A 16,510-nucleotide genomic window follows, 5' to 3' on the forward strand; every position below is an offset into this window, starting at 1 on the left:
TCCATTATATATATAATGGAATCTTACTCAGCCATCAAAAAGAATGAAATCTTGCCATTTGCACGGATAGAGCTAGAGTGTATTATGCTAAGCAGAATAAATCAGTCGAAGAATACATGATTTCACTTGTGGAATTTAAGAAACAAAACAGATGAAGATACAGTAGGGATGAGGGAAAAGAGGGAGAAGGAAACAAACTGTAAGAGACTCTTTCAATTAGCAATAATGATGCCTTGGATAAACCTCATTGGCTAAGTTACTGCCATTGCACAAAGCTCCATAAGAGACTCTTAATGAAGAGAACAAACAGAGATGGGGGGATAGAGGGAGGTGGGGGGGGGGTGAGCTAGATGGGGGATGGGCATCAAGGAGGGCACCTATTGTGATGAGCACTGGGTGTTGTATGTAAGTGATGAGTCACTGAATTCTACTCCAGAAACCAATACTGCACTGTGTGTTAACTAACTAGAATTTAAATAAAAATTTGAAAAAGAAAAAACAAAAAAGAGGCCTAGAGATTTGAGAGAAGTAAAACCAGAGGCGGGGAATAAATGCGGCCTCCTAGTGATTGTATTTCATCTACTAAGACCCATGTGGGACTTACAATAGAAACGGGCATCTCAAGAATCTGGAGGGTATTTCTGGTGGTGGAAGAAGGGGTAAGAGAAGAGTAGCCCTTCTTCTGTGTCCTCACTGTTGTTCTCACATACAAATTTCAGTGTCTGCTTTCTTTGACCTGCTCTGAGAAGAAAGATTCTGCTTTCTTCACACACTGTATTTCTTTCTTTTTAGAGGTTCCCCTGAGAAAACCTGCCTTCATTCCGACTTAAGATTCCAACCCATTACATCCAGCACATTTCTCCCTGCCTCCTTGAACACATTGCTTCATAATAAGAAAAAAAATCCTCGTGTCCCAGCAGACAGAAATAGAAGGGTTATATTTTTGAGAGGTTACTAAGTTGAAGATTTGTCTAGTTGTTTTGTTGATAGTTTATTTTCAGGACTAGAAGAACATCTAATTTGAAGGGATAGGGAGTAAATAGCATTGCACAAAATTGGCATCATATTAAGTCTGCACAGTCAAAACTCACTGAGTGACATTGGCTGGAGAGAGCTCTGTGGTAACCTAGGAAATAAGAATTTAGAGTGTCAGGCAACAGAGAAAATCAAATTATTGTCAACTTACTCTAGGAGCTCTGTTCAAGCAAATACGTCATACAGTCAGTGGCAGACATTTAAAAAGGCCTGCCTCTAAGCACATATATTGCTTGGTTACTCTTAAAGCATTTTCATTTTTTTTTAAGATTTTATTTATTTATTTGACAGAGAGAGATCACAAGTAGGCAGAGAGGCAGGCAGAGAGAGAGGGGGAAGCAGGCTCCCTGATGAACAGAGAGCCCGATTCGGGACTCGATACCAGGACCCTGGGATCTTGACCTGAGCCGAAGGCAGAGGCTTTAACCCACTGAGCCACCTAGGTGCCCCAAGCATTTCTTTCTTTCTTTCTTTCTTTCTTTCTTTCTTTCTTTCTTTCTTTCTTTCTTTCCTTCTTTCTTAAAGATTTTATTTATTTATTTGAGAGAGAGATCACAGGTAGGCAGAGAGTCAGGCAGAGAGAGGAGGAAGCAGGCTTCCTGCCGAGCAGAGAGCCCAATGTGGGGCTTAATCCCAGGACACTGAGATCATGACCTGAGCTGAAAGCAGAGGCTTAACCCACTGAGCCACCCAGGTGCCCCTGCATTTTCATTTTTAATCTCATCTTCAAGATCGTCTCTTCCTATATTTGCTCTTGCTCTTTCCTACCACAAAGCTTTCTTCTACCACCACCAGAACAGATTCCATATTGGAGAATCATAGGTAGTAGAGCTGAAAGCAACCTGAACACTTCTATTCCAACAGCCTCATTTTATACAGAGAAGCTGAATCTTGGTAACATGAAGTGATTTGCCCGAGGCCCCCGTCCCCCACCATATCACAACAGCTCAGCCGGTGGTAGACCTCAGCTCTCCTACATAGTTACCCACAGTAAAATGTCATGCAATTACCTTACAGGAGCTGTTTCCTATTTGTTTCCTTCTTTCACTTTAACATTCAAAAAGCCACCTAATTGAAAAGTAATGCACAAGCCTTTATTGCAGCTTCTAAGGTTGATATTTCTAGAGGTTCTTCAAGCTGTCCCTTGTAAGAACTACTTGTTACAGTAGTATGTTATTGTTGGTGCTATTGATCACTCTGTGCTTGACACTACGCTAAGAGCTACGTAGATCTAATCTCATTTAACCTTCTCAGTCACATTACAGGATTCTCATGGAGGTTAAGTTCTTCAGGAGATACGGTGTCAGGTCTCATCAAATTCAGTTCCAGCCTATATTGTAGGATCCCAGCGAGGACGACAAAGGGCTCATCATTTCCTTTAAAGCGGAGACCGTTGCTAACCATAACTGAATTCATTAAATGCGGTCAGGTAGAGGGCTATTTACTCTGCAGGTGCCAAATAATTTTCCCAGTGCGTTGTTCATGGGGGCAAGGGAGTGAAGGGGAGCGTGGTAGTTAATATAGCTATGATGAATTTGTCTTGAACACAGCAGGTCGGGCCCACGTGGACAATTAGCTGAGTCTGATCCTGGACAAGTCACTTTGCTTGCTGTGGGCTGTGAGTATGTGCTGAGGTGACTGACTTGCGGGGCCCGAACGTTGGCAACTCCATGGAACAGGTTTGTGGGCAAACGTTCAGACATAGCCCTGTCTTACTGAGTTACCATACGTGGTGCTTGTCATTCACGTTCCACACAGGGCTCTGGGCTAGTCCTTTAGAATCTTACTTTTAACTTTTTTTTTTGAAAGATTTTATTTATTTGACAGACAGAGATCACAAGTCGGCAGAGAGGCAGGCAGAGAGAAAGGGTGGGGGAAGGCAGGCTCCCTACTGAGCAGAGAGCCCCATGCGGGACTCGATCCCAGGACCCTAGGAGCATGACCTGAGCCAAAGGCAGAGGCTTAACCCACTGAACCTCCCAGACAACCCAAAATCTTACTTTTAATTTTCATGGCAACTGCTCTCTTGCCATTTCACATAGAAAAATATCGAGATGTCAAGTCGGTCTAATGATTAGATGTTAATAGATAATGGAGTTGGGATATGCCCCTGGTGTGACAGGCTCCAAAGTGTTTTCTCTTTACAATATAACACAGAACCAACTCCTTTTAGCTCTTTCCCTTTCCACCATGCCCCGCACCCACCATCCCGAACTGCCTGTCAGTGTAGTTGTTTGGACCTCTGTGGACATGACTTATATTTTGAAAGAAAAAAAAATAGGAATTCCACAACTGCTGGTGAAATTGATTTCCTGAGATTTCCCACCTGACTGATCTGTGACTGACATTCCTAGTCATACCAGTTATTTGAGTACTTCATTGCAAGAACACTTACCCGCAATCGCTATCTGTAAAATGTATCAAGTGAGTGTTATTGCTATGACAGCTCATGAGTTCTAAACTGCTTTTATAAACCCAGGGATTGATGTAGCAAAGATGGATATTACCAGTTCAAATTGTTTTTCGCCAGTAATTTCTGCAGTGACTAATATCATAACTTGGATACCTCTAATGCATATAAACAAGGGTGGAGGGGCACCTGGATGGCTCAGTGCGTTAAGCCTCTGCCTTCGGCTCAGGTCATGATCTCAGGGTCATGGGATCAAGCCCCACATCAGGCTCTCTGCTCAGCTGGAAGCCAGCTTCCCACTCTCTCTCTCTACCTGCCTCTCTGCCTACTTGTGATCTCTGTCAAGTGAATAAATAAAATCTTAAAAAAAAAAAAAAAAACCAAGGTGGAGAAAGCAAACATAGAGCAGATTTATTATATTTTTTTTATGGAAACCAGTTTGGTTTTAAACATTTATTTAGACTTTACTTAGTGCCTACTATGTGCTGAGCACTGCAGTAGGTGCTAAAGGGAATACAGTTATTTGGCATTGTTCCATCTATATATTTATAGCTGAGGTAGAGTGAAAACACACACATACACACACATACAACCATAGCTTGCATATGTTTTATTCAGCAAAAATTTGAAGGCATATATATATATATAATTCAGTCCTCATAATAGCCCAATGAAGCCGGTATCACCAAGCCCTAATTATAACAAAACACAGGCAGAGAAGGGGCAGAGAATACAGCAAGGGTTTTGGAGAACCAGGACTTGAAACCAAGTTTTCTGACTATAGGTCTATGTGCTTTTCACTGTTCTACTTTGCCACACAATAATACAACCTTTAAGTGAGTGATCCAGAATTCAGTAGAGCAGTTCAGAAAAGGGAGAAATCCCTGTAAGTCTTGGGTGATGACCAAGACTCAGAGAATGGCGAGGAGGGAGAAAGGTGACTTCCAAGGAAACGTGAGAAGAATGTCTAACAGAAACATGATTAAGATGGGTTCGGGGCAATAGATAAACTGAAGTGAAAGAAGCAAAGAATTGGTATCAAACAGGGGTCAAAGATTATACTGAGGGAAAGGTGGGGTCAGATTGTGGCCAACAGTGGATCCCAGTTTATCAAACTCTCACCTTCCCCAGACCTGGAAATTCCCTGGAGTATGAAGCAATGTCTTCTTTCTGCGTTTCCTCTACTTCCACTCAGCTGAAGCAAATTATTTTCTTGTTTTAAAGGTCACTTTAAGTCTTCAGGAAGACTTTACTGACTGTTACAATTTGTATATTTTCCCTTCAAGGAACTCCTAGAGCATTGATTTTTGTCCTGCAAAATTTATCACTTAATAAGATTCTGTACTTTTTTTCCCCCCGTTTTAAGTGTGACCTCAGCCAGACAATACACTTCTGGAAAGCAGAGACTATGTCTTATTTATTAGACGCTATTGAGACTTTTATAATATGCAAAGATGCCTATTATAAAACAATGGTAGGTACATCTAAGAGCAAAGAGCAGTGATAATATAAGTGGGAATAGCATAAATGGGAGTGTCATAAATATGCACCCTTTGAGAATGATAACGTGACTTTTGACAGACGCCAAATCAGAAGGGAGCAAGGTGAGTACTATAATTCTTACCATCAGAGAGAACAAAACATGCTATACCCTCAGACAAACTTCACGATTCTTAGCAATTTCTTTTCAAAGTTGTATTTTGACTTGTATGCATGCACATTATTTAGCAGTTACAAAAACAGTATGCCGGTTATCAGGTCATTGCCTCTTCGGCTCCAAGTGCACTCTTCATTGCCTGCTGTGCAAAACCAGACTAAGTATTACTCCTTTGCTAGCAATCATGGTGTTAAGTTTTGTCTGTGTCATGCTCTGGAAAGACACTGGAAGAGGAAGGGGCTTCTCTTTCTGGTTCTGACCTGCTCCTTTCAGTAGGTTCCTGGAGATCATGATGTCTCCATGCGAAGCTTCTCACAGCATTCTGAGAGCAGTGTCGGCAGTGTCCCAGTATCACAGCATTGCTCCTTCTGGTGGATGGCTCCCCTGGCATCTATTTGTGTCAAAGTCCTGCAACTTTGGTAGAAAGTTCCAAGTAACAGTATCTCCCCATGGACAGCTCCCATGGCATCAGCCACCATGAATCATGAGTCATGGTCCCTATCTGTGGACAGTTTTCCTTAGCACTACCTCTCAACTGTCTTCCAAGGGCATTCTGAGACACTTCCTCATGGGTACAGTCTCTGACACTCCAGAGAAGAGTTTCCTGCTGAGTGCCCCTTTTGTGGCATTTCCCTTGTGGATGGCTTGCTTTGGCACCCAGGAGGATGGCTTCCCATTGAATCTTGCCAATGTAATACCTTGAAGAATTTTTATGCCTTGCAGTAGGCCACAGCTGCATTCTCTGGAACAAGATCTGGAGTTCACCTCTTGGGTTGGGGGTTGTTTTCCAGATTTCTTCCTTCCTTGTGTGGATCTTTTGCCTCCACCCTGGGTGTAGTGTCTTCTATGTATATCTATTTTACATTCTTTGGAGTCCCCGTCACCTGCTAGTAGCTAACACTCCAGTAAGCCAATCCCCTGTTATAGTTAATAATTATATATATAATTATTATATATATATAATTTATTTATACTGTTACATCTGGTATTATCAATTTTAGAAATTATCCACTTATATGTCTTCCATCATCCCAATAGTATTATCATCATTTTTGGTTAAAATAGTAGTTACTGCTTACATTATTGTGACTATATAAATATTGTTTTCCATTCAGCCAAGTAATGTTCTATGATTATATTTTTTTTCTTGTGTGATTTTCTTTAAAAATTTGCTTTAAAGTTAATAATTGTCTTGGTTATTATGTTTTTAGAATTCAGAACATCTATTTATATTTTTTAAATTGCTGTGACAAATCTGCCAAATATCTATTAATAATGTTTTCCATATTCACGAATGGATGAGTAAATTTTTAAAAATTCATTTTCCAACAGAAAGCAGTATGTTATTAAACACATAGAAACCATCAAGAATGTCTAACTATGCTATCTAGCTTCTAGTCTTGATGTTAACCCAAGGGATGTGAGCTTGGACATATTTCTTAAGCTTGTTGGGCTTAGCTTATCTCCTACAAAATGAGGACAATTTACCATATACAGGTCATATACAGTTTATATACATATATATATATATTATATATATATATATATATATATATATACACACACACACACAGGTTTTTATATACATATACAGGTTTTTACCATATACAGGTCAAAACCAGCCTTGTGCACCTTTCCCTGGGGCTGTGTGTAAACACAGGTCAGTCAGTAAAACGCAATTGTAGTTCTTAAATGTGCATTAAGCAACTGATAGTTGAAAGCATTACACTAGACAATATGGTGGTTTGTTTTCTCCACGGAGGATAATGGCGTAACAGTGTGGAAAGCAGTTATGTAATCAAAAATCCCTGAAAATATTCTTACCTCATTTGTTTGTATGTTTGGGAAATACTTCTCGAGTGCTAATGTCTTGGGCACTTTTCTAGGTTCTGGGGAAATGATAGCAAAAATACACTCATGGAACTTACTATAAATGGCAGAGGTAAACAGTATCAAATAGTTACATGCAAAACTGATACAGACTGGTGCATGGGAGTACGAAAGTGGAAAAGAGGATTTATCTTAGGGAGATCAGGGAAAATTTCACTAAGAAAATGGTTTTTGAGTTAAGGCCTGAAGGGTAAGTAGAAGTTAACTAGGCAAGAGGGGAAGGGACAGTCCTCCATTTAGAGAACACAGTGGATGTAAAGACTCTACAGCAGCAGACAGCACAGCAATACAAGAGACACAAAGGCCTGGGTAACTGGGGAGCAGGGAACAGGAGGGAGAGGGATATAAGATGGGGCAGGGAGGCACTGCAGAGCCTCATACTCCCATCGAGGGTTATGCTTATCTTAATGAGTCACTGGAAGATTTTAGGCAGAAGGGTGGGCATTGTTGTGCTTGGTTGGTATTTTCATCTTAGAGAAAGTCTCTAAGAAAGTCTCACCCAGCCTCATAGAGGAGGATGGAGGGGATCAGAGCCTTTAGGAGGCTGTTAAGATGGAATTACATATTTTAACTATTAAATATTTCACCTCAATTTTAACTAGAGACTATTGGGTCTTTTAAGGAAGTAATTATTCTCCAGACTGAACTTTTTTTGCAAGCTTCTGCCTTTGTCATTTCTCAAATATTTGTCCTTCTTTATCGACTGGGTCTACTGCCAGCTCCCGGACTGTCTTGCTGTAAACAACTAAAGTGTCCGGATGCGGGATGGTAATTGCAATGTAAGACCCAAATCCTTCCCTCCAGTCATAAACCGGACATGAATTCCTAACAGCCAGGCAACTGCAGAAAATGTACTGAGGCACAGTTGAACCAGGATTTTATAGCTCCTTGATGAACAAATTGGCTTACCATGCAGGCAGTCTCATGGTTAGCCTCACAGCCAATTGCTAAGACAACAGAAAATTGCAAATCCGCTTAGCCAGTGAATTTGGCCATGCCATGTACCCTTGGTCGTAAACTCCATTTCCAACTGTCTTCATAAAAACTAAACATACAACATTTGAAAATCATACTGAAGGATATAGCAGGCATTTTTTTCATATTTGTTCTGATGATATTGATGTTGCTATGTTAAAAACTTTAATTCTATTGCTCAAAATTAAACAATTTATTCTGAGTTGCCCTTTCCTTGCTTTGCCTCAACTAGAAGAGCTGGAATTGCCTATTTTCCCCTTAATATTTTCAGTGTTCTGTAGCAGGGAGAATGATCTACTCAGTAATTAAACTAAAGATAAATGTATTCTTTCTATTTAGGTCACTGTAGAGGTCCCTTCTTAAATTGCAAACTTGCATTGGTATATAAGCTTTAATAAGAATGGGTGCCTGAGGGAGGCTTGCCATAGGTAAATAAGGATTTTCACAGTGGTACAAAACATGAAAATAAGTTGCTATGTGCACTGCTTTATTCTAACCAGAGAATTCAAATAGATAATTTTTTTAAAAGATTTTTATTTATTTATTTGACAGGCAGGCAGAGAGAGAGAGAGAGAGAGGAGGAAGCAGGCTCTCTGCTGAGCATAGAGCCCGATGTGGGACTCGATCCCAGGACCCTGAGATCATGACCTGTGCTGAAGGCAGAGGCTTTAACCAACTGAGCCACCCAGGCACCCCAGATAATATATTTTTTAAAAGATTTTATTTATTTATTTGACAGCAGAGATCACAGGTAGGCAGAGAGACAGGCAGAGAGAGGGAGAAAGGGAAGCAGGCTCCGGGCTGAGCAGAGACAACCCCCCCCCCCCCCAATGCGGTGTTGGATCCCAAGACCCTGGCATCATGACCTGAGCCATAGGCAGAGGCTTTTACTCACTGAGCCGCCCCTCAAATGGATAATATTTTGTATTTAATTTAGTGATTATACTGGTTCATTTCATAAGACCATGAATTATCATCCTAAAAATCCTGAAAACTAATTCAAAGAAATAATTTGTCCATTTTTCTGCCCCATGTCAGATGTGTACTGGTGAAGAGATTTACTAAATGGTGCTCTCCTTAACAACTTACTAATCGAAATCATAGGTGTTACTCATTTTAAGTTCCAGGAATTGTAGGACTTGGGGAAGTTGTTGTTTGCGAAAGTGCTATGTAGAAAAAGTTCTACATCCTTTTTCTCCTATGGCTTAAACCATACTGAAGTTACTGATGGTTCCTCTAACTTACTACTTACAGAATCTAAAATTCTTAATGTTATATCCCAGACATTTCTTACCGTGCTATACCATAATCTTCTGTTTAAGGTAGCCATTTAGATACCATTATCTATTAATTTTTTATTGTTTGTGTAACAAATGACTAAAAACTAAGTGTCTTAAAATAACACAAATTTTTGATCTTATAACTATATGGATAAGTCCTATCAGGCTAAAATCAAGGTGTTGGAACCCTGCATTTCTTTCTAGAGGCTTTTCTGGGGCAGAATCATCTTCCAGGTTGATTCAAATTGTTGGAAGAATTCAGTCCTTTGCAGTTATCAGACCAAGATTCACATTTTCCTGTTGGCTGTAAACTGAGGGCTAGTCCCATCTTCCAGAGCCCACCACATTTTTTGGTTCCTGGCCCCTTCCTTCATCTCTGAAGCCAATAAGCAAGTCAAGTTCTTCTCATGTCTCATATATCTGGTCTACCTTTCTGCTCTTTTATGTTTAAGGACTCATGATTTGATTGGACCCATCTAAACAATCCATGGTACTCTCCCCAGCTCCAAGTCAGCTGAGTGACAATTCAATCCCATCTTCAGCCTTAATTTTCTTTTGCCAGGTGAAGTAATATATTAACAGGATTAGGATGTGACCATCTTTGGGCACTGGAGGCATCTTCTTTCTACCTACCACACACTATAATTGGTTTTTTAATGGACTTAATCATTCCTAAGGGAGGGAACTATAAACAGCTTATCTGTGTAATTGGGATGCTTAACAGTATAGTGTCTGGTCATAAGTTGTCATTCAAAACATGTTTAAATAATGAATGAAGAATTAAGTTTTTAAATGATTATGAAGATACTTAGAGACATATATATTGTGTAATAATTGCATGGTATTATTTTTAATGTGTTTGCTTCAGTGACAAATATAATCTGTCCCCATTCCCTTGATCCTTGCTTGCTTCCACTATGGATTGTAGGACAGGTGCTCACGTCCTCAACCTCTCAGCTGTGGAAAAAAGTGACACACTTCTGGCCAATAGGTTTAAGCAGGCATCTGCTAGGAAAGATTCTGGGAAGGCTTTTTGCTTTTTCTGATAAAAGGGACAGATGTGGTCAAGACGTAGTGGTGCAATCCAAAGTGTGAAAGGCGGCAGAGCAGAATCTGAGTCTTTTATGGCATTATTAATCAAGTAAATTAACACTACTGACCTGCCATATCCAAACTTCTCAAGTAAGAAAATAAATCTGATTCACTATTGTTCCTTGAGGCCAATGGATGCCTTTCTCTCTCACTCTTTCTAAATACATATATCAGGAGAGAGAGAATATCAGATATAATGTTTATATAGGAGCACACACACAGACTTTCTGTAGATATTCTTTATCAGCTTCTCAGAAAAAAAAAAAATCAACTCAAATTTGAAGTAATGTACTTAAATTTGGAAGCCAAAAGGGTTTGAAACTTGATTGAACTAGCTAAGTGAAAAAAAAAAAAAATCCATCAAAACCCTATGACCTCTGAAGAAAATCTTTGGAAGGAAATTTTAAAGGAGAGAATAGTGTTCAATGATTTCTTTTCCAATATTAAGAGTTAAGAAAGCCTTTTATTGCAAGGCCTTCTTCCTTATTCTCTAGATCTAAAAGTGGAAAAATAGTTATCTATTTATCTGTGATCAAAAAGCCAGTGCAATTCATTAAACTGTTTTCTTCTCTTCTACTACTGCTTTAATTTCCTTGAAGAAATCAATCCACTTGGGGAACTCTAATCACAATCTATAAAAAATGTTTTGGAATCTGGGGTTAGCTAGATTTAAAGAAAGGCCAAATGTATGAATAATTATAATTTTTTTGTTTTATTTTCATCGATCAAAGTAACTAGAGATCAAGGCTTGAATCTGATATTTATTAATTTCAATAATAATAAAATCTGCAGCTTCTCTGACATATACAGTTATCTGTACAGTTTTGTAAAACTTTTTTTTTTCTTCAGATAGAATGAAAGGTGAAAATAATTTAACAATTAGATGCATCTCTTCTGAAGTTTAAGCCTGGTATCCACCAATTGGAGAAACTCTATGTAGACCATCAGTCATTGTTATACTACACACAATGTCTGGCAAAGAAGACTCTGTAGAAATTATTAGGCATAGTGCATAGGAATAATTATTTTAGCATTGTACATAAAGCCTACAAATATATTTTTTAGTAAGTATCAATGCCTGTTTGTTAGATGTTGAGACTCTGTGTCAAACACTTCACATGCTTTAAATCATACTTGATCCTCTCATGATCCTGTGAGATAGGCAGGGGTAGATCAGAGGTTCAAATCCCATCTATCTGACTGTAAAGATAGCTCTTAACTTCGACTGTTTGTTAGAAGACTGGAGATGGCTCCACATACGAGGTTGAACTAGTCTAGTTTAACCAGCTAGCAGACACAGCAATTTCATAATTTAGAAAGAGCATTGTCTGGGAGGACTGAGCCAATCTCTGCATGGCATGCTTTTTTTTTTTTTTTTTTAAGATTTTATTTATTTGACAGAGAGAGAGTAGGCGGGAGGGTGGGGGGGCAGGCTCCCTGCTAAGCAGAGAGCCTGATGTGGGGCTTGATCCCAGGACCCTGAGATCATGACCTGAGCCAAAGGCAGAGGCTTAACCCACTGAGCCACCCAGGTGCCCCATGGTGTGCCTTTTAAAGCCAAATGTATTGCAGTAAATGTTACAAATTTCCATTGGAGGTTATTGTGAAGCTGAGGCCTCACATTTCTCATTTTGATCCAGACCCTTTCCAAGGCTCTGGGACTTAATTTTGTATTTGTAATGTTGTGTGTGTATTTTTTGTTTTGTTTTACCCTAAAAGAATCCCCCAAATTGTACAAACTTTAGGTCCCTAAACCCTGAGTCCACCTCTGGTTAAGGTAAATATATTATTTGCATTTGGGGAATTAAATAGTTTACAACTATCTTAGCAATTTGGAAAACATTGTAATAATTTTGTAAATTAAATTTGTCACAAACTCATCTATAATTATCAAATGTGTTACAGTTTCTTCTTAATCATAGCAGATAAAGTAATTGGAGTACATGTTATTAAACTTAAAAATATATTGTCATTTCTGATATTAATCAGGATTGAGAGCATTTTGTTTATCCAATGTGAGACGTAAATTGCTATCAATCACTTTTACAAATATGGAACGGGGGCTAGGCTCTGATATTCTTCTTACCTCTCCACATTCATCTATATTCTTTTTTTTTTTTAAGATTTTATTTATTTGACAGAGAACTATCACAAGTAGTCAGAGAGGCAGGCAGAGAGAGAGAGAAGCAGGCTCCTTGCTGAGCAGAGAGCCTGATGTAAGGCTTTATCCCAGGACCCTGAGATCATGACCAGAGCCGAAAGCAGAGGCTCAACCCACTGAGCCACCCAGCCGCTCCCTTCTAAATTCTTTAATATTTCAACTTGAGAGGTAACAAGTGTATTTTAGTGGCTTTTATGTCATACTTACCCCTCAAGCAATTCCTCCCCTTAAAAATCTATCTAACTCCGCAAAATTCTGGTGATGTTTAGGAAAATAAATTGTTCTGTATTGCCAAACATAACATAGAGATTGAAATTTTAAATGTACACTGGAAAAGTAAAGCTATACAAGGTAATTCATCTGCTTCTAAATACCAAAAACTAAGCTGCAGATTTGGGAGTAAAAGAAGGTCTTCAGATACCATCTATAATTAAGGGGTCAGATTATTACTAACATGAACAATGTGGGTATCAGGCACACTTTTGAGAAGTAGTTCATAGTACTTCCACATAGTACATACATACATTCGTACATACTGCATTGAACTTACTCAGACTACATAGAACATTTGAATATCACTTGCTGCTTAAATCCAAACTGTTATATTAGGAATCTTGGTAGGCAGTCAGGTGAATACAAAATTAAGGACATGCAATTTCAAGTAAAAAACTTGTTTGGATTCTGGATTTGGGTTTGAACATTTAGCTTTATACTTATGTATTATAATTAAATAGTAGAGATATGTGAATGAAATGTGAAAACTATTACACTTTCAAGTCGATGGGAACTTTTGTTTACAAAGAACAAATGAAATAGGACTATTGAAATTGGCTTGAAATTTTTAGGCATTTTTTTTGAGCCTATGTAAATCCAGTTAAGGGTAATGATAGCTGATTTAATTACTTCTCGTAACACTTCACCTGCACTTTATAGCAGTTATTAACAGTTTGTTAGGTATTGTGTATCAGCCTTTTCTCTCCCAGTATATTTTAAAATCTTGCAGGAGGGCTTTAGCTTGAATGTTATTTTTGTCCTTCATTTCACCTTTAATTGTTGGTATTCAATGGATTATTGTTAAATAAATTGACATTCTGTTCCGTTTAGTGGCAATAAAATTCAAGACCTGCATTTGTGTGTAGAGACCATTGAGCTGAATTCTTTTAGCAGGTAAGATGGCTATTGATAATGAAATAGGTACTTCAGGAATCAATGTTAAAATTTCCTGGTTTACTAGGTAATATTTATCATGAAAGCTCAGGAAGAACAAAGACTTAAAAAGAGAGTGCATATATCTACCTGTTAGATGATACAAAGAAAGCTGAGAGAAAAAGCATTTATTTATCTTTATTGGTTCACTCATTCAATGCAAATTTGTGAAGCATTTACCATGCACAAATGCTCTGGTGGGAGCCAGGATCAGCAAGTTGAATGACACTGGGCCACTGCTCTTGAGGACCCTACAGCAAAGGAATCAGGTTTATATCTAATGCTCAAAATTAAAAACCAAGCAATTCCATCCAGGTGTTTGCTTACATTATCATAAAAATAAACTTAAGTATAGTTTAACAGGTTCCCCACTGAATTGATTAGCTTGTGCAGATTGTTAGTCTCCATGCTGATAAAGCATTTATATACAAAAATGCCTCCTGGAGGCTGAGACTAACCAAATTGTAATGAAGATGATGCTAGACCACTTGACTCTTTGTGGTTCCCAGAAATAATCACGAAAAATTGAGGGGCACTTAGGATGCCACTCTAATACTTTTAATACAATTAGGCTTGGTTTTATAGGCACAAGCCAATCAAAACAATCAATTAGTGCAGTGTTAGATGGATTTAAATAAACCTGATTAAGCTAATTTCATGGTTCTATTTACTCTTGTCCTAAAGGCCCCTTCTTAGAACAGAGTAGTTGGCAACTGGGAACTCTGTCCTTTTGTCCGCCAGGTTTTGACTATTTTTTTCCCCTTTTCTTCTTTTTCCTTCCTTCCTTCCTCTCTCTCTTTCTTTCTTTTTCTTTCTTTCTTTCTCTCTTCCTCTTTCTTTCTTTCTTTTTAATTAACATGTAATGTATTATTTACTCCAGGAGTACAGGTCTGTGAATCATCAGGTTTATACAATTCACAGCACTCACCATAGCACACACCCTCCCCAATGTCCATAACCCAGCCACCCTGTCCCTCCCTCTGACCCCCCAGCAACACTCAGTTTGTTTCATGAGATTAAAAGTCTCTTATGGTTTGTCTCCCTCCCAATCCCATCTTGTTGACTTTTTGAATGAAGAAATAAGAAATAAATCAAGTTGTATACTTTAAGATTTTCTTTCAGTTTATCAGTATTTTTTTTTTTTCTACTAATAAATCCAGTCTGAGAGTCTCAACAAATTGAAATTGAAAGATCCTTAAGGAGAATCTTGAAGAGAATCCGGTCCTATGATTTCCTCTATGGCCTGGGGTCTCTGGAGGGTCTCAGGATTTTGGTATAGAGTCTGTAATTCCACATGGACACCAATCCTTTTCTTTAGCTGAAGTGAAAACTATCATACTTATACAGAATATTTCTCACTAGTTTTCAAGCCAGTTTAGATGCTATTTTCAATAGTATTGAATGGAGTTATTTTAAAGTGTTCGTGAAGGTGCAGTGGTACTTTGATGATACTTTTCTAATCAGTGGAATCTAAAAATCTGTTGGCAGTCCTTTGGAGAGGGTGGTTGGTGATCGTATGAAAATTTAAAAGGTCTCTGTTTTAAAAATGAATTGGAAATGTTAGTGCCTAGCACATAATAGACAATAAATATGTGTTGAATGATGGATGAAATAACTGCACTCTGGATCTAGCCAAACTGTTTCATTTTAGGGACACAGATAAATGTCTTTCCTAAGGTTGTGTTAAAAGATGGTGGCAGGTCCTATCGAAGGATCTGCATTATTCTACGTCTGTCTCCTACAAATGTAACTGAATTCAATTGTGAGAAGATCGTCATACTCAGTTTAGCCTATTGAAACTGCAAGATCCTGCTGAGACTTAGAGAAAGGGTTTAGTTGGATCATTTCAAGAAGATAACCAGAAAATATCTGGACAAGTCATAGCAAAGTCTCTAGTACAGAGTTTATCAATGTGTGGTCCAAAGAACTTGCATTGAAACCTCCTGGGGTATCTGTTAAAAGACAAATTTCCTGGCATCACCCTGGTCCTACTGAATCTAATTTTCTAGAAGGAAGGTCTGTAGATTCTCATTTTCTCTCATCTCTCTAGTGATTCTTGTGGACACTGAAGTTCTCAACTGAAGTTGAGAAACTAGTAGGTGAGAGAAAAGGGTTATTAGACTTACTCCCTCAGCTTATTATACCTTCTTACTGATCAGTAAAAGATGGTATCTTTCTATATGCTTGTTCACCATTGCACTAGAAAGACAGGGATTTAGACAAGTTCCACCCCCCCTTTCCTTGAGGTTATACAAGAACACATGTGTTCTGAGAATATAAAGAAACAGCCATGCGTCACAAGACAGGTTATCTAAAGCCAACAGTCTCCACATTGACTTGCCTTTTGTTATTGCCCAACATTCCTTAAGTCTTATCTAAATTTCCAGACTGCCTTAGCAGTGCAAGAGGAACAAGGTGTGGGGCACACTGTTAAGGGAGTCATCATCCTCTCTGGATGACAGCAGTGGAAATAAAGGAGTCTCTGAGGGAAAAGGGAATCTGGGGGACAGAGCAGATCCAAGTAGTTCTAGTTGTACACTCTAATACATTTCCTTTCCCGTACTGATCATGAAGAATCTTCTTCATTAATTCTCTTTTATTAGGAAGAACAGAATTTCTTTCAAGAGGTAAGCTTTGAATAAAATATTCCCTTGTGTCAGTCTGTGGAATCTTTTAGCTGTCCCTGAGAAGCCATTATCTTTTATTATATGATGGGAAGGAAGTTGCTTTTCATGTCATCATATATGTAAACTTCATGATTTATGATTAGGCAGAAGTGTTAATCCAGAAATCATCATAAAGGA

At 38.5% G+C, this 16,510-nt stretch overlaps 1 pseudogene; it reads right to left on the bottom strand.

The window, feature by feature from the left end:
* Positions 1-208: 208 nt before the first annotated feature.
* On the bottom strand, positions 209-277 carry LOC131826120 (U4 spliceosomal RNA; annotated as a pseudogene).
* Between the last annotated feature and the right edge of the window lie 16,233 nt (positions 278-16,510).

Source organism: Mustela lutreola, chromosome 2, assembly GCF_030435805.1.
Source record: "Mustela lutreola isolate mMusLut2 chromosome 2, mMusLut2.pri, whole genome shotgun sequence".
Lineage (NCBI taxonomy): Eukaryota > Metazoa > Chordata > Mammalia > Carnivora > Mustelidae > Mustela > Mustela lutreola.